The following is a 25,269-nucleotide window of genomic DNA, read 5'->3' as shown; positions in this document are numbered from 1 at the left end:
GGGGGAAGGGGAGCACCACCATGTGGTGCCCCAGCCCCCAGAGCCCCAGGATGGTACCACACAAATGTGCAGTGCCTTCCTGGGGTATCGTCTCCCCCCTCCCCCCCACCCTGAGTGTGTCACATGATCAAGCAAACAAGGTGAACTGAGCACTCGCTCCATTAACTTCATTTAAGGGGAGGGGTTTTTAGGTGGGCTAGCTGCCGTGGAACCACCAGCTCAAGCCTGGTAGTTCTCATGATTGGGGAAAACCAGGCTGGGCTCTCTTAGCCTGATTTTCCCCCATCGTGAGAATAGCCTCATTGTGTGCTAAGCAGCAGCTGACTTCGAGAGTTCAGCTGGGTTGGAGGGCTGGAGGTACACAGCAGCTGTACCCAGGTCTTTAATAAGGTGGAAGGAAAAGCCCTCCAACTCAGCTGCTGCTTAGCACACTATGGGGTCATTCACACAATCAAAAACTGTGTTCTACCCAGGTTTGAGGGCTGTGTGTGCTCCCAATTTTCGGTTGTGTGGAAGCAAGGTAAGAGAAAAAAAGGTAAAAGTGATTGTGTGGAAGCAAGGTAGGAGGCAAAGCTACTCAGGTTTTCCTCCTACTGTGCTTCCACACACTCACTTCTACCCAGATTTTCTTCCTACCTTGCTTTCACACAATCAAAAATTGGGAGCACACACAGCTCTATCACTACCAGTGACTCTAACCTTTTTAAAAAAACTCATATGAGCAGAAAATGGGAGCACACATAGCTCCAAACCCGATAAGGAGGCTTCTCCTACCCAATTTGAATCTAGGTTTAATGTGGATTTTGCCAACATTGAAATGATTGTGTGAACCCATCCCAAGGTAGTCTACGGCCTGAGATTCCCTCCTTGGCATGGGCTCACACAATCATTTCAATGTTGGCAAAATCCACATTAAACCTAGATTCAAACAATTGTGTGAACAGGCCTACCATTTGTGCTGTTTCACAGTTGACTTAGCTCCCACTCTTGCAACTCATCGTTCTAATATCGGTGATTTGTGTCTTTGTGGCCATATTATCTCCCTTTTTCTACACACATTTTAGAACAGAAGCAAAATGTAATGTTAAAATTACTTTCCAACAGTATTGTTACTGTTTATATGCTATATTATTATTCATATACAGCTCTTTTCAGTTCTTCATACTCTTCTCTATACGATACCATTTCAGATATTGTGGACAGGTATTTTCCACAAAGATGAGTAAAGCAAGAGTTTGTAAGGTTTCTTAAAACCATTGACTGGGGGACTTTGTTTAAAACGTGTATATTTTAACAGTTGATATGTAGATGGATAGGCACATTCAAATAGGACTTTGTGCAATAAAAATAAATATTATAGAAATATAGTTAACCTACAGTGCTATATAATCACAGACCCTGTAGAAGCTATTAAGTCAGTGCCTAAAGTAGTATATTGAATTTTAAGAGCACGCACAGAGCAAGACACATCAGTGAATGTTAATCAACTTCCTGAACTTTTCTACAAGTAGTGCCTAGAAACACAACTAAGCTTTCTGTTACTAGGAGAGAAGGAAAGGAATGATATGGGGTGTGGAGAAGTTACACTGGAAACTCTTCAAGCAGAAAATAATATTTTGCATTAAATCCCCAGTCCTTGGACAGCTGAGAGAAATCTGCATTTGAAGGGTTTATTTGCTTTCTTCAGTTTCTCCTGCTCTTCATCAACCACATGTCAACAATGTGTGGTTGATGAAATGATCAGTATACTCAGAGCAAAGAAATAACCCAGGAGTGACAGGAGTCATATTCAGAGTTATTCTCTTAACACACATGGAAATGTCTCCTTCTCTTGCTTAATATGACAGTATTAAATTCATTGGGCAGCATCCAGATTAGTTATCCATTGGTAATCTATTGAAATCAGAGACAGGTTAGTCACAACTAACTTAAACACCATTCATTTCAGTGGCTGGTATCCTCACTCATGCAGACGTACTGCAGGAAAAGCACCTCAAAAGTAATGGAAATTCCCATTGTGCAGTTGGAAGTTCAGTGATATTATTTGCCACGCTCTTCTTACCATGGAACCACTTTTTAACACCCCAAACTATGTCCTAGAGTTTCCTCAGGGAAACTCAGCAGCCCTCAGGGATGTATGTGTGTGTGTGTGTGTGTGTTCAAGAGTGCTTCAGGGGAGGGGGATTGATGAAAATAATCCCACCCCCCCAGACACAGCAGGACTCTGGATTACTAAGCACTGCAAAGGCAAAAGGTTTGCATGCAGCACCTCCTCCTCTTGTATTCTGTAACTGAAGGTTTCTCCATAAAGCCTATCATATTTTTGGACAACTTGGCAAGAATGAAATGTGTTCTGCTCATAGCACAGCACTTATATACCACCATTTCACCTTGAGAGCAGCAAGTGCCATTGCACTATGGTGACTGGTTGATTGATTGATTGATTGATTGATTAAGTGCCATCAAGTCGGTGTTAACTCTTAGCAACCACATAGATAGATTCTCTCCAGGATGATCTGTGTTCAACTTGGCCTTTAAGGGCTCGCAGTGGTGCATTCATTGCTGTTGTAATCGAGTTCATCCACCTTGCTGCTGGTTGTGTTCTTCTCTTTCCTTCAACTTTTCCCAGCATTATGGTCTTCTCAAGGGAGCTGGGTTTCTGCATAATGTGTCCAAAGTATGATAGTTTGAGCCTGGTCATTTCGGCCTTGAGTGAATGTTCTGGATTGATTTGTTCTATGATCCATTTGTTTGTTTTCCTGGCTGTCCATGGTATCCTCAAAAGTCTTCCAGCACCAAAGTTCGGAAGCGTCAATGCCTTTTCTATCTTGCTTCTTCAAAGTCCATCTTTCGCATCCATAGAGTGTCACGGGAAAAACCATGGTCTGAACGATTCTAATCTTTGTAGGTAGAGACACATCACAGCATCAAAATATACTTTCCAAGGCATTCATTGCAACCCTGCCAAGTGCTAGTTTACAGCGTATTTCTTGACTGCTGGATGCTTTACTGTTGATGGTCAGTCCTAAAAGGCAGAAGCTATCTACCACTTCAATGTCTTCATTATCAGTTCTGAGGAAGGTTGCTGTACCTGTTGTCATTAGTTTTCATTTAGTCGTAGTCCCATTTTTTCACTGTGCTCCTTGATTTTCATTACTAGAGCTTACAGATCATCTGCATTCTCAGCTATCAGAGTGGTGTCATCAGTGTAGCGCAGGTTATTGATGTTTCTTTCTCCAACTTTAAAACCATGATCACCTTCTTCCAATTCAGCTTCTCTCAGTATATGTTCAGCATATAAGTTGAATAAATACAGAGAAAGTAGACAGCCTTGTCTTATTCCTTTGCTGAGCTGGAACCAGTCTGTTTCACCATGTTCCGTCTGGACTGTGGCTTCATGTCCTGTGTATAGGTTTCTCATGAGAACAATGAGATGTTCTGGGATGTCCATTTTCCTAAGGATACTCTACAACTTGACATGGTTGATGCAATCAAAGGCTTTTCTGTAGTCAATAAAGCACATATTGACTTCTTTTTGGTATTCTTTGGCTTTCTCAATTATTTAGCATGCATAAGCAATGATTTCTCTTGTTTCTCGGCCATTTCTAAAAGCAGCTGGAACATCCGGCATTTCATTTTCCACGTATGGCTCTAATCTGCATTGGATGATCCTGAGCATTATTTTGCTAGCATGTGAAATTAAGGATATTGTGCGATGGTTTCCGCTATCTGTTAAGTCTCCTTTCTTTGGTATGGGTATGTAGACTGACCTCTTCCGATCTGTGGGCCACCGTGTCATTCTCCAGATTTGCTGACATAGTTTGGTTAGAGTCTTGATTGATTCTTCTTCTGTTGCCTGTCATATTTCTATAGCTATTCCATCAATAAATGGTAATTACTTATATTGTAATTGGAGCTTGGAACAAAATTGCTTGATGACTACAGTCACAGATATCTGCTGTGTTTTCTTATTTGCAAGCAGGGATAGCTGCCTTTCAGTGCCGTGGGTATTTCCTTGGGTGTTGCAGCAAAGAGGCTGTGTGGAAAGCTGGAATTGTTGCAGCAATACCATTAAATATATTATCCACTTTAAGTCTACTTAAACTTGTCATATTCAGTAAACAGAGGAGAGAAAGTACAGCTAGGAAATGTAAACAGTTCTGCAGTACATTTACATTAGTCCAAACAACTCTTCTGGATGAAGTCAGTTATAAGCAGTTTCCATTTAGAAGTCACCCGGTCTTAACAGGGAATACAGTACTACCTGGGTATTGGGATAATCTTCCAACAGGGTAAAACATTCTTGGCAGTCATATGAAACAAACACTAGATTGTCAGCTAATCCTTTTTAACTAGATATTTATTGCAAGCCAGGGGGACATGCTACATTCCGAATATTTTATATACTTTATTTGATATTAGTGATTTCTTTAAAAAGTCAAGTAGCACTGAAATGTACACTGTGCAGTCCTGTTGCTGTACTTATCTTGGCTTTGTATCTGTGTCAATTTTTTTAGTCGGAAATATAGCACTACTTCAGTTTCATTGTGAATTGTGGGTGGTCAAACAAACATCTTGAGGGCATTAATGTGTTTGAAATTAAATAGTGGATAACAACTAGGGGATCTGCAATCTGGTCCCTATTTTACATCAGTTGTTCCACACATTTTAGTGCATTTATTCACATTATTAACCGTGCAAATGAGTAGATAATTGCTCTTGGCTTCTATTGTAATATAAATGAAGACATCTACTCTTCTCTTCACCTTCTGTCTTTTGAAATATATCAGTTCCTAAATATTTTCCTACATGGCAAGCCAGATCTTATAATGAAACTGTGGCACTTGCATCCCAAATATGTTTAATTTCCATATTTATTTAAGAGATATATTTATTTATTTGGAATATTTAAACAATAATGGACACAAGTACATATTTATCTTTCTTCACTATATCTATATGCACACATAATGAGTAAACAACAACAACAAATATTTATATACCACTTTTCAACAAATGTTTTCCAAAGCGGTTTACATAGAGAAATAAAAAATAAATAAATAAGACGGCTCCCTGTGCCCAAAGAGCTCACAATCTAAAAAGAAACATAAGACAGATAGCAGCAAGAGTCACTGGAAGTGACTTAGGGAGGAGAGCTGGTCTTGTGGTAGCAAGCATGACTTGTCCCCTTAAGCTAAGCAGGGTCCACCCTGGTTGCATATGAATGGGAGACTAGAAGTGGGAGCACTGTAAGAGATTCCCCTCAGGGGATGGAGCCGCTCTGAGAAGAGCAGAAGGTTTCAATTTCCCTCCCTGGCTTCTCCAAGATAGGGCTGAGAGAGATTCCTGCCTGCAGCCTTGGAGAAGCTACTGCCAGTCTGTGAAGACAATACTGAGAAAGACAGACCAATGGTCTGACTCAGTATATGGCAGCATCCTATGTTCCTATGAAGTATGTATGTATTTATTTATTTATTTGATTTTTATACCGCCCTTCCGAAATGGCTCAGGGCGGTTTACAATTAAAACAGAAAACATCAAAAACAATTAAAACAGAGATACAAATATAAATACCAATTTAAAACAACTTAAAAAACAATTAAACTATCAAAACAATTAAAACCCTGGAAACCAGGTTAACATTAAAACAGTTAAAAACTGATTAAAAACCCTGAAAGGCCAGGCCAAACAGATGGGTTTCAAGGGCTCTCTTGAAGGTCAGCAAAGAATCAAGATTACGAATTTCCGCCGGGAGTGCATTCCACAGTCCAGGAGCAGATACAGAGAAGGCCCGCCTCTGAGTCGTCACCAAACAAACTGGTGACAACTGGAGACGGACCTCCCCAGATGACCTTAACGTGCGGTGGGGATCATGTAAAAAAAGGTGCTCTCTTAGATATCTTTGACCCAAGCCATTCAGGGCTTTAAAGGTAATAACCAGCATTTTGTATTTTGCCCGGAAACATATTGGCAGCCAGTGTAACTGTTTCAAAACAGGCATCATATGGTCTCTCCGGGTTGCCCCAGAGATCAATCTGGCTGCCATATTCTGAACTAACTGAAGTTTCCGGACTACGTACAAAGGCAGCCCCACATAGAGCGCGTTGCAATAGTCAAGTCAGGAGGTTACCAGCTGATGCACCACTGTTTTGAGGTCATCCTCTTTGAGGAATGGGCGCAGCTGTCGAATCAGCTGGAGCTGATAGAAAGCACTCCTGGCCATGGCCTCCACCTGAGATACCAGGGTGAGGCCTGGGTCCAGGAGTACTCCCAAGCTGCGCACCTGCTCCTTCTGGGGGAGTGTAACCCCATCCAGCACAGGAAGATCTAACTCACCCCTCAGATTCTGAGCCCCCACAATGAGCACCTCTGTCTTGCTTGGATTCAGCTTCAATTTGTTCTCCCTCATCCAGCCCATTACTGCCTGTAGGCAGGCATTTAGAGAATGAGTGCCATTTCCTGGGGATGAAAAGGAGAAGTAGATTTGGGTGTCATCAGCATAGTGATAACACCCAGCACCAAATCTCCTGATGACCTCACCCAGCGGTTTTATGTAGATGTTAAAAAGCATTGGTGACAGAATGGAGCCCTGAGGGACTCCATATAAAAGCTCCCGTTTTGAGAAGCAACTGTCACCAAGCTCCACCATCTGGAATCTACCCAAGAGATAGGAACGGAACCACTGCAAGGCAATGCCCCCTATCCCCAACTCCCCCAGGCGATCCAGAAGGATACCATGGTTGATGGTATTGAACGCCGCCAAGAGATCCAGAAGAACCAGCAGAGTCACACTCCCTCTGTTGATTCCCTGGTAAAGGTCATCCATCAGGCCGACCAAGGCTGTCTCAGTGCTGTGGGTGGATAGGGCCAGTTAGTCTCCCCCTGCTAAATAAAGAGAGTCACCACGTTAAAAAAGGTGCCTCTTTGCCCAGTTAGCAGGGTAGACAGTTAAAAATAGAAATGGTAATATTTTAGCTGAATAGACATAGATTGGCAAAACGGAAAAAAAAATTGTATACTTCTTTATCAACATATATATGAGCCGGCTCGAATGAGATTTCCAAACAGCCCTGTTCACACATGATGAGAGACATGAGTGGCTACATCTCACTACCACCCCTACCATACTGTCCCACAGTCTCATAATCATATGGTGAGGTGGGCCATCCATATCGCCCCCCCCCATGCAATTTAAACACTTGAATGTAGCATTTAAAACGTGTGATTTTGCAGTAACAAACAGTAACAAACTTTTCATACACATATTTTTGTTTATATGTTAAAAACGTATTTTTTTTTAACTTGCCTCCCACCCCACATTAGTAGCATTCAATAGAATTAATCCACACTTTGGCAGAGTGCATTGCAATTATCAGTGTATTTTACTTCAGTGACTCCTGGCCCATTAGTCACGGAAAAGGAACTTTAAAAGCATCCAAGAATCATGATGAACATCCAAAAAAACTCACTTGTCAGTTAGTGGTGTCATTTTTGCTTTGAATCCACCCTAGAAAAGTTTCCATCCACAAATCACAAGCATTACAAAGCAGAGCAGTGTTTACTGGCATCTAGCGAAAGCCACAGAATTCTGTAACATTCCATGCTCAAGAAAGATGCTTACACCCCAGCAGTAAAATTGCCCAAATCTGTGTAATTTATTAACAAGGAAGTGAATGTTCTCTGTAAGAGTAATGATCTATATAGTTTTATGCACTAAGTCTGCAGACAGACATAGGACTCTGTGACTGATGGCAAAGGAGGAGAAGCTTTGGGGTGTATAATTTGGTTTCAAAGCCAATACATCTGCTATTTCGGCATAAAGTGAGTGACCCATATATCTGAAACTTAAAGTGACACCGTTGGTTTATGGGCCTCTTCTTGGTATCCCACAGATTTTTTATTTATTCTGACCTATATCACAAAGGGGTTGACCTCTGAAGCCCTTCACGCCCTGGCACTTGCGTACTCAAGAATCTCTTTCCCTAGGAGCCTCCCTACATGTTACGGTTAGCGGAGGAGGCCTTGTTGAAAGTCCCATCAATCAAGGCAGAGAGAACAGTCACAAGATGGGACCAGACCTTCTCCCTTTTTACCCCGTGGCTTTGAAATGCCCCACTTGGAGAGGTGTGTGATTTCCCTTGCTGGCTGACTTTCCAGAGACGTATTTGAGACCCACTTGCTCCAGCAAAGTATCTGAAAATATCTGCTGCTTTATCATCAACATGCCTGAATACAGTTAAGGAAATCCATGCATGGAAGCAGCCCTTTGCTTCTACATCACTAGTTAGATACAGGTGTAAATCAGATATGTATCAGAATGCATGCTGGAATAGGAACATAGGAAGCCTTGCCTTGTACTTGATCAGACTACTGCTCCATCTGGGCCAGTATTGTCTGCACTGGCTAGCAGCAGCTTTTCAGGGATTCGGACAGGGGTTCTTCCTAGCTCTACCTGGAGATGCAAGGGATTGAATCTGGGACCCTCTGCATGTGCCTTTCATTAAGCATTAACCCCTTCCCCAAGTGCACCTTTGAATTCTCAGTGTATATCTGATGGTGGATGCTGTCAGTCCATACTGCATTGCTTTCCATGGTATGCACATTTGAATGTGCATTCAAAATGTGGTTTTCAATCTACAGTCTGACACAAATCATCATATGTAAAAAGGTTTTAGGTTTTTTTAAAAGTGTGATGAGAATTGGGGTGACAGTCTTTTGCTGACGTTCACTATTGAGGATTTTTTTGTGCTTGTTGACTGGGGTTTTGTGGGTTGGGTTAAATTGGCTTAAATTAAGAACATAAGAACAGCCCTGCTGGATCAGGCCCAAGGCTCATCTAGTCCAGCATCCTGGACTAGACACAGTGGACCACCATTTTGGACACAGTGGCCCACCAGATGCATCTGGGAAGTCCACAGGCAAGAGTTGTCCTCTCTCATACTACTACTCCCCTACAAATGGTATTTAGCAGCATCTTGCCTCTGGGGCTGGAGGTGGCCTATAGCCTTCAGACTAGTAGATAGATCTGTCCTCCATGAATTTATCTAAACCCTTCTTAAAGACATCCAGGCTGTTGGCTGTCACCACATCTTGTGGCAGATAATTCCATAGGTTGATTATACTCAACATTTTATTTTGAGTGGTTTTATTCTGTTTTAATTATTTTGAATGTCTTTTGTTATTCTGCTAGACAATCTGATGGTGAAAGAGTGCTGTATAAATTATTTAATAAAAATCAAAAACTAATTGTATGTGAAAGAACAGAAACATTGGCACTGGAGATTTCTAAGAAAGTATTCTGATACAGATAATGACTTGATGTAATGCTTTAAAGCTAATGGCTAACACAATGAGGAAAATTACTCAAAGCGATTCCTTTGAAATTAAATTTAATTTCAATGGGACTACTTTGAGTAGTTTTGCTCAACATGTCAGCCATTGAAAGCAAAATATCAACACATTCTTGAAATAAGACCCCAAGCAGAATACGAGTGCATCCTGCCAGACAATCTGTACCTGTTTGGAAGAAAGCTGAACCAGCTGTTTTCTTGATCTGAAGCCAATGTTATTTTGCTCTGCTGCTGGAATGGATCAAGCAGTAGCACATTAACTGGCGATGCTGTCCTTAGTCTCAGTTTTGGCTCAGCAACTGCAATTGGTTCCATATAAGTGGGATAGAATAAGAAGAGCTGATGCCCAAATGTGGTATTCTAAAGAGCATTTGAACAGCTGTGGAGCCTAAAAACTGGTGTGGTCTGCACCTGTTTTCGTTTAAGAAAAAGGGGTATTTCAACAGCAAGATGATCAGCTCTGGATCTCACTCCCATTTATATTCTGGAATTTATATCCTATGTTTCTAATCTCTTCAAAATGATTTACAATAAACATTGATACTTATAGATAGATGGTTTGTGCTACAGCTACAAGAGCTTGCCCCTTATTGCAAGCCAATGTAATTCAATTATTAATTAAACTGATATTAATTAAAAGGACTGAAACTAGTTGCACCACAACCAATGTGCAGTGAGGAGGGTGCATTTCAAGGTTCCTACCTCAAAGCACCCTTGCCTAGTAGTAATATGTTTCTGAGGATTATGTAGCCCTCAGGAGCATACTTTCATATGATACAGATCAGTTTTAGGAGGAAGGAGCAATGGAGAGGTCCAATGTCATGCATTACTGAAGCAGTCTGCATCACATGGAAGTATGTCCTTGAGGGCTGTGTGATCCTCAGAGATATATTTTTACTAGGCATAGGGCACTTTGAGGAGAAGATGGGAACACTTGTATTTATTGTCATGTATTTTAATTTGTGATTTTTAAATATTTTAAATTTTGTACAACACCTAGAGGTTTATATATTAGGTGGTATAAAAATAAAAGTGTGTGTGTGTGTGTGTGTGTGTGTGTGTGTGTGTGTGTGTGTGTGTGTGTAAGGTTGCCACAGCAGGCACACAGCTCTCCACTCTGTGCCCACTTCAGTAGTTGAGATGTGAGCCAATGCCTCTAAACACACAGAGAGCATGAGCCATTGATACAGATAATCATAGTAGGGTTTTCTACCAAGTAGGTGCTTGGTCACCTGTATTCACTTGCTGTGACTGAGTTTCCAATACTGGTACCCCATCTGCAAATCTTGAATTTTGAGGGGTGGGGAGGATAATATCCAGGGTTTCATTTGTCCTTTGTCCTTTGTTTTAGAACTACATCTAAAGGACTGGATCTTAGTCCACAGGCAAATACCATTTTTCCAGTCTCGATAATTCAAAGACTGGTTCAGCAAAACCTACACTGAATACTGTCTGAAGCTCTCCTGCTAACTATCCCACATGGACCCACGTCAGTGAGTCCAGATGTAAGTACTATAGGAAAAACCACAGCATGTCATTGCCTGTTAAGTCTCCTTACTGAATTGTTATTCGGCTCTTGAAAAGCTCCACTATTTATTTTAAAGAGATATTTGCTTAGGGAAAGAGCAAAACAGTCGACAGTTCTTCCTCTGGTACTTCACTCTGGCAAAGATATTCACTGTCAGTTCAAATGAAAACTGAGTAAATGTTACATCAGTTTAACATGAAGTCATGCTGCAGTTAAGATTTACTGTATAGCAGCTGTTTTATTTTGGGGTGGGTTTTTTTTAAGGCAAACATACAGATTATTGGGTGTATCTGAGAAGCTGCATTGCCTGACTGCTTCAGAGATTAGTTAGAACACTGGGCGGCATCCAGATCTTTGGTGGAATGGCACATCATTGATGAAAGTTACTTCTATGAGCAGCAGGAGAACTGAGCTCATGGAAGGAGCCCTTGTGTGAGCACAACTCCTTTTCTGACCATGGAAGGAATTTCTGTCAGAGGTGTGCCACTCTGTCAAAGGCCTGGATGCCACCTAGGTGAATTACTCTCAATAGATCTTCTGTTGCTTTCCATTAAAGAAGGGTCAACCTGTTTAGAAACCAGAACACACTTGTTTGTTTCTGTAAAATGGTTCACTTTGACACATGGGCTTTGTGCACATCAGAGATTTCCTTCTCTTATTTATTTATTGTTTATTTATTGGCATTTAAAAATACTGTATAATAAGATCATGCACCAAGTCTGGATATGCATTCACATCAAAATGAATGCATAGAAAAGCATTCTTTAGACTTTTATTTGAGTTAGATATGTGACTACCACACTGCAGCCTTTGGAATGAGACATGGATGAGTCATACCCAACTACTTTCTCCCTTGCCAAGTTTGTTCTACACAACATTTTTTTAAAAATGCCACCCACCATGGTGCCTCCAGCTATGGTTGCTGATTTTCTTGTAGCAGCAGAGATCTACAATTGTAATCACCCACTGTGGTCAATGCTCCTTTGTCTTGCCTTTATCTCTCCCCCTCCTGATTCTGACTTCAAACTGGGAGGGAAGAAGGATAGGGATTATAAAGCCCCTTGATCCCCTCTTTCCCTACCTTGGCTTTCTTTGTGTTCCTTCCTGGCCCCAGATGGCACAGCTGTCAGCTCATCTTTGTCTACTCCTAAGTCTCACCTCTTCTTATGTGCCAGGCTCAGAAGGCTTACCAGGTGACAGGTCAAGGGCTGAGTCAAGGCAGAACAAGCAGGAACTCCACTGGAACCACCATCCCAGACTAGATTTATAGTAGCAGAGTAGCAAAGGCCAGGTTCTCTGCACAGAATCAATGGACAGTAGATAGTATGAGACTGGGGCCGCATTTTCACGTAACGCAGAACCTCAGTTGAATGGGCCAGTGGTTCCACAGACTTTACATGTGTGCAATTCAGGTTTGGCATGGCAATGAACCCGGGGGTTCAGATTTGGAATTCCAATCTGAACCCTTAGGTTGTAGTGTGTTTCATTGATGAAATGCAAGGTAACATGCAGTCTGTGGAATGGCAGGCTGTGTCCCTGGAGCCGAAGTTGAGAGAGGAAGCTCCAAAGTTGAAGGAGGCAATAGTTACACCACTTCTTAAGAAGCCTTCCCTGGATCCCTCAGCGATGGATAGTTATAGGCCAATCTCCATTCTTCCCTGGCTGGGCAAAGTAATCGAGAGGGTGGTGGATAACCAGCTCCAGGCGGTTTTGGAGGAAACTGATTATCTAGACCCATTTCAAACTGGCTTTAGAACGGGCTATGGGGTTGAGACAGCCTTGGTCGGCCTGATGGATGACCTTTACCAGGGAATCGACAGAGGGAGTGTGACTCTGTTGGTCCTTTTGGATCTCTCGGCAGCGTTCGATACCATCAACCATAGTATCCTTCTGGGTCACCTGGGGGAGTTGGGAATAGAGGGCACTGCTCTGCAGTGGTTCTGTTCCTATCTCTTGGGCAGATCCCAGATGGTAGAGCTTGGTGACAGTTGCTCCTCAAAGCAGGAGCTGTTATATGGAGTCCCTCAGGGCTCCATTCTGTCACCAATGGTTTTCAATATCTACATAAAACCGCTGGGTGAGGTCATCAGGAGATTTGGTGCTGAGTGTTATCAGTATGCTGATGACACCCAAATCTACTTCTCCCTTTCATCTTCAGGAAATGGCACTCATTCTCTAAATGCCTGCCTACAGGCAGTAATGGGCTGGATAAGGGATAACAAATTGAAGCTGAATCCAAGCAAGACGGAGGTGCTCATTGTGGGGGCTCAGAATCTGAGGAGTGGGTTAGATCTTCCTGTGCTGGATGGGGTTACACTCCTCCAAAAGGAGCAGGTGTGCAGCTTGGGAGTACTCCTGGACCCAGGCCTCACCCTGGTTTCTCAGGTAGAGGCCATGGCCAGGAGTGCTTTCTATCAGCTTCGGCTGATTTGACAGCTGTGCCCATTCCTTGAAGAGGATGACCTCAAAACAGTGGTGCACCAGCTGGTAACCTCCCGGCTTGACTATTGCAATGCACTCTACATGGGGCTGCCTTTGTACGTAGTTCAGAAACTTCCATTAGTTCAGAATGCGGCAGCCAGATTGATCTCTGGGGCAACCCGGAGAGACCATATTACGCCTATTCTGAAACAATTGCACTGGCTGCTGATATGTTTCCGGGCAAAATACAAAGTGCTGGTTATTACCTTTAAAGCCCTGAACAGCTTACGCCCGAGTTACCTTAGAGAGCGCCTTCTTCTGTGTGATCCCAACTGCACGTTAAGGTCATCTGAGGAGGTTCGTCTCCAGTTACCACCAGCTCATCTGGTAGCGACTCAGAGGTGGGCCTTCTCTATAGCTGCTCCGGGGCTGTGGAATGCGCTCCTTGCGGAAATCTGCAATTTGAATTCTCTATTAGCCTTCAGGAGAGCCCGTAAAACATATTTGTTTGGCCTGGCTTTCCAGGGTTTTTAAATCTGTTTTAATATTCTAACCTGATTTTGGGGCTTTTAATCACTGTAATTGTTTAATTGTTGTTTTAAAATGTTTAAAAATTGTTAATTATTGTTATATTGTTTTAAATTTGTTTTTAGCTCTTTATTGTTTTAGTGGTTTGTTTTAATTGTAAACCGCCCTGAGACATTTTGAAAGGGCGGTATATAAATCAATCAAATAAATAAATAAATAAATAAATAAATAAATAAATAAATAAATAAATAAAACTCCAGCATGGTTGGCCATGTAGGCTGTACTTCAGTCAAGAATGAAGCCTGCACTGTCAGTTCCCCCTCCTCTCTGATGTTTTGTTGACTGAAGAGAGGGAGCTCCCAAGTACACCTTAATTTGGACAGGACAGCAGGGGAAAGGGGGCACATAACTGCAGGTCCATTGGACCCACGGTTCCACATTATGGGTGGATGTGGCCAGGATCAGGCAAGACATGAATTGTGGGGTTTCCAAAGCAGAGCCAGCAAGAGTACTCAGGAAGCAAATCTTAGACAAATAGTTGTAGCCAGCAACTGATCCAGAAGAGGAAGTGGCTTAAACATTCTTGAGAAGGACCACACCTCTTTCCTGGAGTTGCAAACAAAGATTACTCCTGAGGAGCTCTACTACTATTCCTCCTCTTGAGGAGACCTACTGGACTCCAGGTTCCTGGCAGCTAAGAAGGCACTTTTAGGGCACTGGTGAAGGGCTTCTTGAGCTTGGTCATGACAATGTGTTGAGGACTCTGAGTGGGGTTCCCAGCAAGTCCTGGGAGTGGCCAGGAGCTCCTGAGCCCTAGATGTGCTTGGAGAATCAGTGGTGGTGGTGGTGGCAGTGGCAGTGGCTGGAACTCAGCCTGGTGTTCTTCCCCATGGTTACTATAGGGGGTCTCAGTGAAGTATCAGGTAGGGAAGTCCAGCAGATCTTGGGGGGAGGGGCCTGAAAGTGGGTCTTCCTTGGGGAAGGGCATTGAGGTGGGTTCAAGGTCTTCCATTGGAATCTCCCCCCCCCCCCAGTCCTCATCCTCTGAGGGTTCCTCAGTCTCCTGGTGTGTTAAGCCCATCTGGATCAGCTGGGGTCTCAGGGGGGCTCTGATACCTCTAGTCCTATCAAATGGTTGCTGACGATGCGCCAGTTTGGATGATACCTTACTGACCAACACAATTAGGAAGGGGGCATGCTGCAGACATCTCAATACCCTTTGGGCATACTTTTATCATGGTGGGAGGAGGGTGTTCATCTAAATGGCCCCGCTACATGCATATGTAGAGGAGTCATTTGGATGACAGCCTCCCCTTGCAATAAAGGGGCATGACAGGAGGCTATTGGGACATCTTTGGAGGATAGCAGGATGGTCATATTCTCTGGATACCTTCTTCCCAATTGTGCAGGCTGGTAAGGTGTTGTCCCAAACAGCCCAATGCCATCATTCAGGCTCTTGGCACAAACAACATCACAAACAACCACATAAATTGTACATACCATTGAATAAGCTTTTCTTTCTCAAAAGATCAATTATAACAAATATTCAGTATCAAACAATGTGCACATTTGGGTTTGCATCCACTGATTTTATTCATGGAGTGAAAAAGGCCTACCTGCCCTGATATCCAAGGGCCAAACTATACCTTGCATTAAATTTAAGCCCATTAAACTTTTAAGCCCATTAAAAAATAGCAACTGGGTGTATGCGTGTGTGTGTGTGTGTGTTCCAGCTCAGGATATGGTACTCTGCGTGTGTGTGTGTGTGTGTGTGTGTGTGTGTGTGTGTGTGTGTGTGTGTGATGGAGGGAGGGGCAGCAATATCCCTCTGCGCTATTTTCCTCCCAAAAATAGCCCCGTGACTATCTGCCCCCAAAGCTATTTGTTACAAAAAGCCAGGGCCATATCTTAAACAGCTAGGCTAAGACTTCTTTATCTTTAGCTCCTTTGTGCATGGTAATTTTATTACCACAAGATTTTAATTTATGAAATAACTAACTAACGATCTTGATACAGATGGAGGCTGAAGGTAATGGGCTAAAACTACTGGCTGATATCCAGACTAAGGTTGCACTACTGCTAGTTCATTCTGCTGTCAGGAACCTGTATTCAGACGAGTGTCACACCACCAGTGCCATAGGGTGCACTTGTGCATCCTGTGGCAGGCCTCTTTGATGTGGAACCTCTTCCTCATATGTGGCAGGAAATGATGCAAAACTATCTGCTATTGTTGTTTCAGAAGTGCAACACTTGCAAGTGAACCAAGACTGCAAGAGATGGCTCAGCTTCATGGACATCCATAAGGATTTTTCTGGAGGAGAGGACAAAGCCTGAAACCCTACACCTACTTACCTGGGAGTATGCCCCTCCCAGGATTCAGTGGGACTGGCTCGATTGGGGGAGGCAACTACTCCCTCTTGCCCTCCCCCCCAGATGACCATGCTCAGCTTTTAGCATCTGCTCAGCAAGGTGATCATCTTACATTTTTGCACCTTTGCTTGTTGCCCCAATGCAGCATTCAGCATTTGTCTGAATGCCAACCACTCTATTTTAATAAAAAAGAGTCAATGTACCAAGGCGTACCAAGTACATTTCTGTGTGATCACTGCTATCTGGTGTCAAGCAAAAGCTATAGAAAAAGCTATTGTTTTCAGTACACATGCCAAAGGAACTATAGGTGAGCCTTTCTATAAACACACCTGACATCCGTGGTTTTGCATATCTGCGGTCAGGTAAATATCACCTGACCTTGGCATACGCAGGAAAAAATGGCAGAAAGGGATTAATCCATGAGACGGGGGTGGCCAGAAATGACCTTGGAGGTCATTTCCGGCCACCATTTTGTGGAGGAGAGTCATTTTATGGCTCATTTGCTAAACAACAACAACAACAAAAACCCCATGATTTTTTAATGGAATTCCTGGGACTTGGAGACTTGGGAGGAGCATCCTTGGACTCTTGAAGGCCTACAGCGCATAGTAGCACACTTTATTTGGCCAGTTTTTGCTGTATGGGGCAGTTTTTTGCTTTGCTTGTTTTTAGTCTGGGAACCTAACCTCCATGATCCCATAGACTAAATCCCTCATTATCCACGATTTTGTTACCCCCAGGAATAATGAGGTACAGCTGTATACTTGGTAGAGACCCACATGATGCACAAGGCAATGCCAGTATTTCTTAACTGTTGTACATGTACTCTGGAGGTTTTGCACAACTACTTTAAAATCACACCCACACTTGCACAGTGCTACTTACATGTTTTCCAGTGCAAGTAGTACAGCAATTGCACAACTGTGCTCTTGTGGAACTCCACCAGGGCTGGCTTTCATGCACACAGCAGCGCCAGTTGATCACAAACCATTTTATTTTTACTTTATTTCTTTAGTATATTTGTATACCCCAAACTCACATCTCTGGAAGGTTTACAACAAAGAGGAAACAAATTGAAACTTAAATTAAAACAGTAAAATAGTTAAAAGGCACAAGTCTAGTTAAAAAGCTTGGGTGAATAAATTCCTCTTAAGAGTCTTTTTAAAAGCTGACAGAGATGGCGAGGCTCTTATTTCAGCAAGGAGCACATCCCAAAACCTCAGGGCTGCAACCAAGAAGGCCCATGCCAGAGATGAACTAGTGGCAACTGCCCTCTGAGTGATCTCAACAGGTGGTTCAGTATTTAAGAGAAGGTATTCTTTTAAATACTGGGCCTAAGTTGAATTATGGTGTTGCTTTGCTCATCATGCAGGGCAATATTATTAAAAGGGAAGAAAAGACTGTAATCCACAACCTTTTAGGCTGGAATAATAACATTTTCAAAACTGGACCAATCTTGTAGAACATGCATTGCAGATTTCAGCCTTTCATACAGCAGTATTCAGCAGTACTGCTCAGAATACAGCAGTGCTGTACTCAGACTTTAGCTATTAAGAAAACATGACATATTGAGCGAAGCTAAAGTGTAATTACTCTAGAGAAGGAGTAATCTAGCGGCTAATGACTGAGCTGTGAATCAGTACTTACCTGGTTCAAATCTCCTTTCTCTCATGAACTCATCAGGAGGCTTTACACACAGAGCTTCTACCCCAAATCTCCTTCGAGAGAGAGTGTGTGCATTCACACACGCCAGCCGAACCTACCCCGAAGTCCCTTTGAGATCTTTAGACCCACTCCACGCACAAATCGGGCTTTGTCTTGCAAATTCTAGCTTATCTCAGTGTATTTCCAGGTTTTTAAAATGCTGGTTTTAAGCTACTTTTTCTGAAAACACCGGAGCAAATATGGAGAGGTCTTGACATAGAATCATTAGCATGATAAGAGGGATACTCTCTTTACAAATACAGATGTAACCTCCCACAACCACCCATAGGATAGAAGGAAAAAACGGAGGCATGCCATGTGAATTTGCATCAAAAGCAAACCCGGGAGCAGAGGGGAGGGGCTGCTTCCCTCAATGCCATGAGTGTAATTCAAAGTGGCTTTGCTCAACATTTACCCCGCAGCATGAAGCCATGTGTGATTAACTCCCAGATGGCCTTTAGGCAAGCCATTCTCAAGCTCCCTTATGGGTACAGTATCACCTTACAGGGTTATGAACACTTGGAAGCACTATACAAACGCATGGTATTTTACATTGTTGCACCTTTCTTGTCATTTGCAATCCTGCTCTAAAAGGCTGTTGCTAAAAAGTAAGTGTATAGGATGGCTTAAATGTGTCTGACTTTGGGTAACCAAAATGTAGGGTGGCTTTTCATTATTATTAAAATAGTGTTTTTCTCACCACCACCCCGCCGCCCTAGAAGGCACATTACAGTTTTCTGTAGCAGCATAACTTATCTTAGAGCAGCTGTGCATTTGAATGTGGGTTTACTATTCTATCCCCACACACATAATTCATACCAATTCTCTCTGATGTTCACCTTAATAAAGCTGTAGCTAAGAAAGGTATTGTGCCAAATGCATTAGGGTTTAATTTGGCCCATTGGGAGGTGGATATTTATACCATTAATAGTATTTGCTTAATGACTTTCATCTTGCCTATGAAAATGATTTCCATACTGAGACATGTGTGTAGTCTCAGCGCATTGGTGAACTGCAAGAATCTACCTTTCCTTCAGTAAAACTCCAGGTTTCATTCTGTATCTCTTATAGACTCGTTATACCAGCTAGAGCCTTCTGGCCACAGGATACCTCACGAAGACCTCATGAAGACAGGGATTCCCAGATGTTGTTGATTACAACTCCCATAATCCCCAAGCAAAAGCCATTGCAGTTGGAGATTGTGGGAGTTGTAGTCAACAACAACTGGGGATCCCTATTAGAGGGAACATTGCTTGGGAGTAAGCCTTATTGATATCAGTTGGACTTGCGTCTAAGTAAACATGGATAGGACTGAGTTGCACATCTCACAAGAATTAATTCACTTACATTTGCAAAGGGTCACATATAAGTACTGCATTTTTAAAATGACCAGATAGCATTCCCAAAACTTCAAAGTCCTAGCTCATGCTAGAATTACTGTAATCTAACATAAAAGGTAGCGTACACATGGCTGCAATTCAACAAAAGAAAGTTTTTGCACAAACAGCTCAGCAATGTTAGCAGGGCTCTTGCAGCCGCATTGTTGGGGTTAATTTCAGATAGGCGGACATAATTATATACATATCAGACAAGACCTGATAATTGGGTGTATTTAATCTAGAAGACAAAAAAGAATCATCTAATGGCTAGAAGTCATACTGGGAAATCAGAAAATTAGCAAGCGAGCTCATTATTGGAACATCTTACCCAAGGAATGTGACGTACTCCTGGCCACTCAGCTTTCAGTTCTGCTTAGATGTTTACTGTCTTTTAGCCACAAGTCACTTTTGATAGTTTACTTTCCTAGAAACCAATTCAGAGTTGAGGGAAACCATGCAGTATTTTTCCATGCAGCATTTTCACTAAGTTTGCTAGGATTTTGAACTATTAGATGGTAAGAAATTACAATTGCCCTCAATTACAGAAATGGCTTAAGTGCTATGGCTTAGTATTCTGTCCATGAGAGAAAATGATAACAGTGCTGTCACTGATATATGCAACGCTGTGAAATGATCTTTAATATTTGCTACATTTGGATGTGTTAAATAAATGGTTGACAACTCTTCCCCAGCTTTATAAACTTTAATATTGTATGCATTTTTATTTCTTCTGACACTCAACATTGTTTTCATTTTCTTTCATAGTTGTTTGCTCCAACTGAACAAGTCTCTTAGCCCAGAAACCTAATTTATTCCAGTTGCTATAAATTAGATGACTCAACTTCTCAGTATTTTCCCCCTAAATATGATCTGATCAGCAAATGCTTTCTTCTGAATGCTTATTCTGCCTACCCCAAATCTTTCTGGTTCAGAATTAAGCAAATATGTTACAGAACGAGAGAAAAACACATCCCTCACAATCTTTAAAAGACAAGGAATAGCCTATGTTAGATAATGTAATACTACATATCTGAATAGAAATGCAGATTGTCATTATTATATATGCCACAATCTAATAATAAAAACATATTAACAATCTTTTAAAAGTATAAAACAGAGCAAACAACAATATATAGCAATCAAATACTACCCACACAAAATCCTAGCAAAATAAAATAGTTTTCCCTGCCTTTCTCAAAGATCCAAGGGTATGGCTCTGACAGGTTTCTCTTATGAAGAATTCCACAAAATAGGAACCACCACAAAGGATGCAATACTTGTAGATCACAACGCTGACTCTCTCATGGTTGAGATTATAGGGCTGTATTACTTGATCTCCAGTCCTGTGGAAACTAATAGGGATGTTCCCTCAAATATCCGGGGCCCAGGCAATTTGGGGCTTTAAAAGTCAAAAATAGCAATGTGAATCTGGCCCAGAAACTCATGTGAAATCATGGACTCCTCATAGAATTGGTTCAATAGGCTCTTCCTACAAAAATTGAACTACTGCTTTCTGAATTTTTTGATGTTTCCAACCATTTCAAGGGTCTTTCAGTATTTGAGCTGCAAAGGATTACTAGAGATTGTAAAACACCAGCAAGGTCTTTCTCTATCCAAACATCATAACTGATGCACCAGTTGCTGCTTGTGGAATGTATTCTTAGGTATACATCTGCCACCTGAAAATCCAAGAGCAGACAGAAATAGCAGTACTACCAAGCTGAAAAGCTTATCTTTTAGGGTAGTGTAACCCTCTATATTACCTAGACTGAATTTCAGTTTACTCATCCTCAACCAGTCCAATAGTGACTCAAAACAGTTACTCAGGGACCTAATTGTCTGTATACTGCCACTGTCCATGTCTATGCTTTGCTTAAAGTGGGGAAAATTAGCATCAAATTGGTGCAAACCCGTGTACAGCAATAAAATACTCAGTCCTACGAGATTGTGACCATGGTGTTGATGCATAGGAAGGGGAATAAGGAGAATGGAGGCATGACTTTGAAAAGAGAGTTATTTTGTTGAGGGATACTTGGGGTACAGGAAATGAAAAAGTGGGTGGTTAATCTTGAAGCACATTTACCAAGTGACAGTACTAGAATGGGGAATAGAGGCTTGAGGGTGAAAGAAGAGAGAAAGAGAAAAAATGTTTGTCCTAGCTACCTGAATCAAGCTGTGGGAATCCTCTCTGGGGAGCTCAAGCATAAAGCGAGCTCATTGGATTGCACCCAGATGATGCGGGGTGCAGTGCCTGATGGCAAGCGTGGCAATTGCAGGGGGCAGAAGCACTTGTAAAAACATGATCCAATGTTTGCAGGGGTATTCTATAGGCAAAAATAGACCATGAAGCATTGAATGAAGGCTAGAGGAGACTGATAGGTGATCTCCTTCAGGAATTTCCTGATGACTTCAGGAGTCCCTGCTCCTGATTATCGAGAATTCCCTCTGGTAAGAGATACCCTTCTATTTCAGCAGAGTGCACAGAGGCAAAACACAGTCTGCCCAGGCATGCATATTTGCTGAGAGCAAAAGAAACTTGGAGTTCATAGTTTCAAATCAATATGAGGAGTCTTTATTGGAGAACTCCATTCTAGATAGGATAGTGGAAAGATAGAATCCCTAATCTAGCTAGCTAGCTTGATGCAGAGATATGCTGTCTGCATCTCTGCACACATGGTGCAGAGAGAGGCAATCATGTGTGATAGAGAGAAGAAGGAAGAAGAAGGAAGGGAGGCAGGAAGGAAGGAAGTCTCTGAGAGTAGCAATCTACATATCAAATGGATAGTGTCAGAGCAGTAGAGAGGAGGAATGACCAATGTATTGACCCCTCTAGCCCTCTGACTCACTAGTCTGTCCCCCTCTGTCATTGAGGCATGAGACAGTGCAGAGTCCTTCACTTCCAATGCAAATATTGGTTATTGATTACATCACTTTGGGTGACTCCCTGTATCCTCTTATAGACAAAGGAAGTTTTATTAAAAGAGTGATCATCGAAGCCATCACCTGAATAGGGTTTTGGAGGAGGAGACATCACACATTCTGGCATACACCAGGAGCCTGCCTCCCTGCACACGATTTCCCTCCTCCATTTACTCTGCTGTTCACTGTGGAACATGAGTGGCACTGCAGTGAGCTTCAGAGCAGGGAGCTGGAGAAGGAAGTCCTCCAGCATCCCTCAATGCATCGTGCCAAGTGCTGGTAAAGATGTTAAACCATGAATTTCTATAGGGAGCACATTCCACAGCCTAGGAGTGACTGCAGAGAAGGTCCGCTCCCAAATCACCACCAGATGAGCTGGCCTGGTAGTATATAGAGACTCGATGGTCTAACCCTAACACTAACCAGTAGGGATCATGTAGAAGGAGGCGCTCTCCCAGGTAACCCATTCCTAAGCCATTTAGGGTTTTATAAGTAATTACCAGCACTTTGTATTTTGCCTGAAAACCTATTGGCAGCCAGTGTAACTGCTTTAAAACAGGCGCAATACGGTCTCTCCGAGACATCCTGGAGACCAGTCTAGCTGATGCATTTTTAACCAACTGAAGTTTCCATACCACATACAAAGGCAGCCCCACGTAGATTGCATTGCAGTAGTCCAGCCTAGACGTTACCAGAGAGTGCACCACAGTTCTGAGATCATTATCCTCAAGGAATGGATGCAGCTGTCATATCAACCAAAGTTGATATAAAGCACTCCTGGCCATAGCCTCAACTTGAGAAACCAGAGTGAGGCCTGGGTCCAGAAGCACTCCCAAGCTATGTACCTGTTCCTTCAGGGGGAGTGCAACCCCACCCACAACAGGAAGATCTATCATGTCCCTTGAAGTATGACCCCCTCACCATGAGTACCTCCAACTTGCTTGGATTCAGCTTCAATTTATTATCCCTCATCTAGTCCATTACAGCCCGTAGGCAGGCATTTAGGGGGGCTATGCCATTTCCTGATGATAATGTCATGGAGAGATAGATATGGGTGTCATCAGCATATTGATAACACCCCACTCCAAATATCCTGATGCTCTCACCCAGCTTTTTCATGTAGATGTTAAAAAGCATAGGAGACAGAATGGAGCCCTGAAGGACACCATACAACAGCTCTCATTTCAGAGAGCAACTATCTCCAAGCAACACCATCTGAAATCTACCAGAGAGACAGGAATGGAACCACTGCAAAGCAGTGCCAACTATTTCCAAATCCCCCAAGCAATTCAGAAGGATACCGTGGTCAATAGTATCAAAATCCACAGAAATGTCTACAAGAACCAACAGTCACACTCCCTTTGTCCATTCCTTGGTAGAGATCAGGCCGAACCAACGCTGTCTTCACACCATAGCCTGCCCTAAAGCCAGTTTGAAATGGATCTACAGGTGAAACTCGGAAAATTAGAATATCGTGCAAAAGTCCATTAATTTCAGTAATGCAAATTAAAAGGTGAAACTGATATATGAGACAGACGCATTACATGCAAAGCGAGATAAGTCAAGCCTTAATTTGTTATAATTGTGATGATCATGGCGTACAGCTGATGAAAACCCCAAATCCACAATCCCAGAAAATTAGAATATTACATGGAACCAAGAAGACAAGGATTGAAGAATAGAACAATATCGGACCTCTGAAAAGTATAAGCATGCATATGTAATCAGTACTTGGTTTGGGCCCCTTTTGCAGCAATTACTGCCTCAATGCGGCGTGGCATGGATGCTATCAGCCTGTGGCACTGATGAGGTATTATGGAAGACCAGGATGCTTCATTAGCGGCCTTCAGCTCTTCTGCATTGTTTGGTCTCATGTCTCTCATCCTTCTCTCGGCAATGCCCCATGGATTCTCTATGGGGTCAGGTCAGGCGAGTTTGCTGGCCAATCAAGCACAGTACACTGTATACTTTTCAGAGGTCCGATATTGTTCTATTCTACAAACCTTGTCTTCTTGGTTCCATGTAATATTCTAATTTTCTGGGATTGTGGATTTGGGGTTTTCATGAGCTGTACGCCATGATCATCACAATTATAACAAATTAAGTCTTGACTTATCTCGCTTTGCATGTAATGCGTCTGTCTCATATATCAGTTTCACCTTTTAATTTGCATTACTGAAATTAATGGACTTTTGCACGATATTCTAATTTTCCGAGTTTCACCTGTAGATAATCAGTATCATCCAAAACTGCCTGGAGTTGATCAGCTACCACCTTCTCAATTACCTTGCCCACCCAAGGAAGGTTGGAGACTGGGCAGTCTTCTTAAACAAAGGTCTCACAGTTGTCTTTTTCAAACATGGAGACATCCTGCCCTCCCTCAGTGAGGCATTTGTGATGTCAACTAGGCTGTCTCCTAACAACCTCCATGCTAGATGTTATAAGCCACATTGGGCATGGATCCAAAGGACAAGTGGTAGGTTGAACACCTCCAAGGAGTTTGTCCACATCCTCAGGAGTCACACATTGAAACTGATCCATTCTAATTGAACCAGAGCAGATACTGGACACCTCTGCAGTTGACCCTACCATAACTGTGAAGTACAAGTTGTCTCAAATGCGAAAGATTTTATCCCTGAGTAGCCACCAGAAGAACTAGTGGCAACTACAGAAGGACCTCTCTGCATGATCTCAACGGGCGATGGGGCTCTTAGTGAATAAGGTGTACTCTTTAATATCCTGGGCCTAAACTGTTAAGGGCTTTATAACCAGCATCTTGTATTTTGCCTGGAAACATATTGGTAGCAAGTGTAGTTCTTCTAATATAGGAGTAATATAGTCTCTTTGAGTTGACCTCGAGACCAAACTGGCTGCTGTATTTTGCACCATTTGCAGTTTCTGGACTATGTACAAAGGCAGCTCCACATAACAAACAACAACAGCAACAACAACAACAAATATTTATATATCGCTTTTCAACAAAAGTTTCCAAAGCGGTTTATACAGAGAAATAATAAAATAAATAAATAAGATGGATCCCTGTTCCCCAAGGGCTCACAATCTAAAAAGA

General features: G+C 42.4%; 1 long non-coding RNA gene across 1 annotated transcript in view; it reads right to left on the bottom strand.

Moving 5' to 3' along the window:
* LOC128325391 (uncharacterized) overlaps positions 1 to 19,012 on the bottom strand; it is a 40,429-nt gene extending 21,417 nt beyond the window's left edge. Inside the window, exon 1 of the long non-coding RNA XR_008307419.1 lies at positions 18,928 to 19,012. This is a non-coding gene — a long non-coding RNA (uncharacterized LOC128325391). The remainder of the gene's footprint in view (positions 1 to 18,927) is intronic.
* Between the last annotated feature and the right edge of the window lie 6,257 nt (positions 19,013 to 25,269).

This window comes from Hemicordylus capensis, chromosome 4, assembly GCF_027244095.1.
Source record: "Hemicordylus capensis ecotype Gifberg chromosome 4, rHemCap1.1.pri, whole genome shotgun sequence".
Lineage (NCBI taxonomy): Eukaryota > Metazoa > Chordata > Lepidosauria > Squamata > Cordylidae > Hemicordylus > Hemicordylus capensis.
The sequence above is the reverse complement of the archived record's forward strand: the minus strand, read 5'-3'. Positions and strand labels throughout refer to the sequence as shown.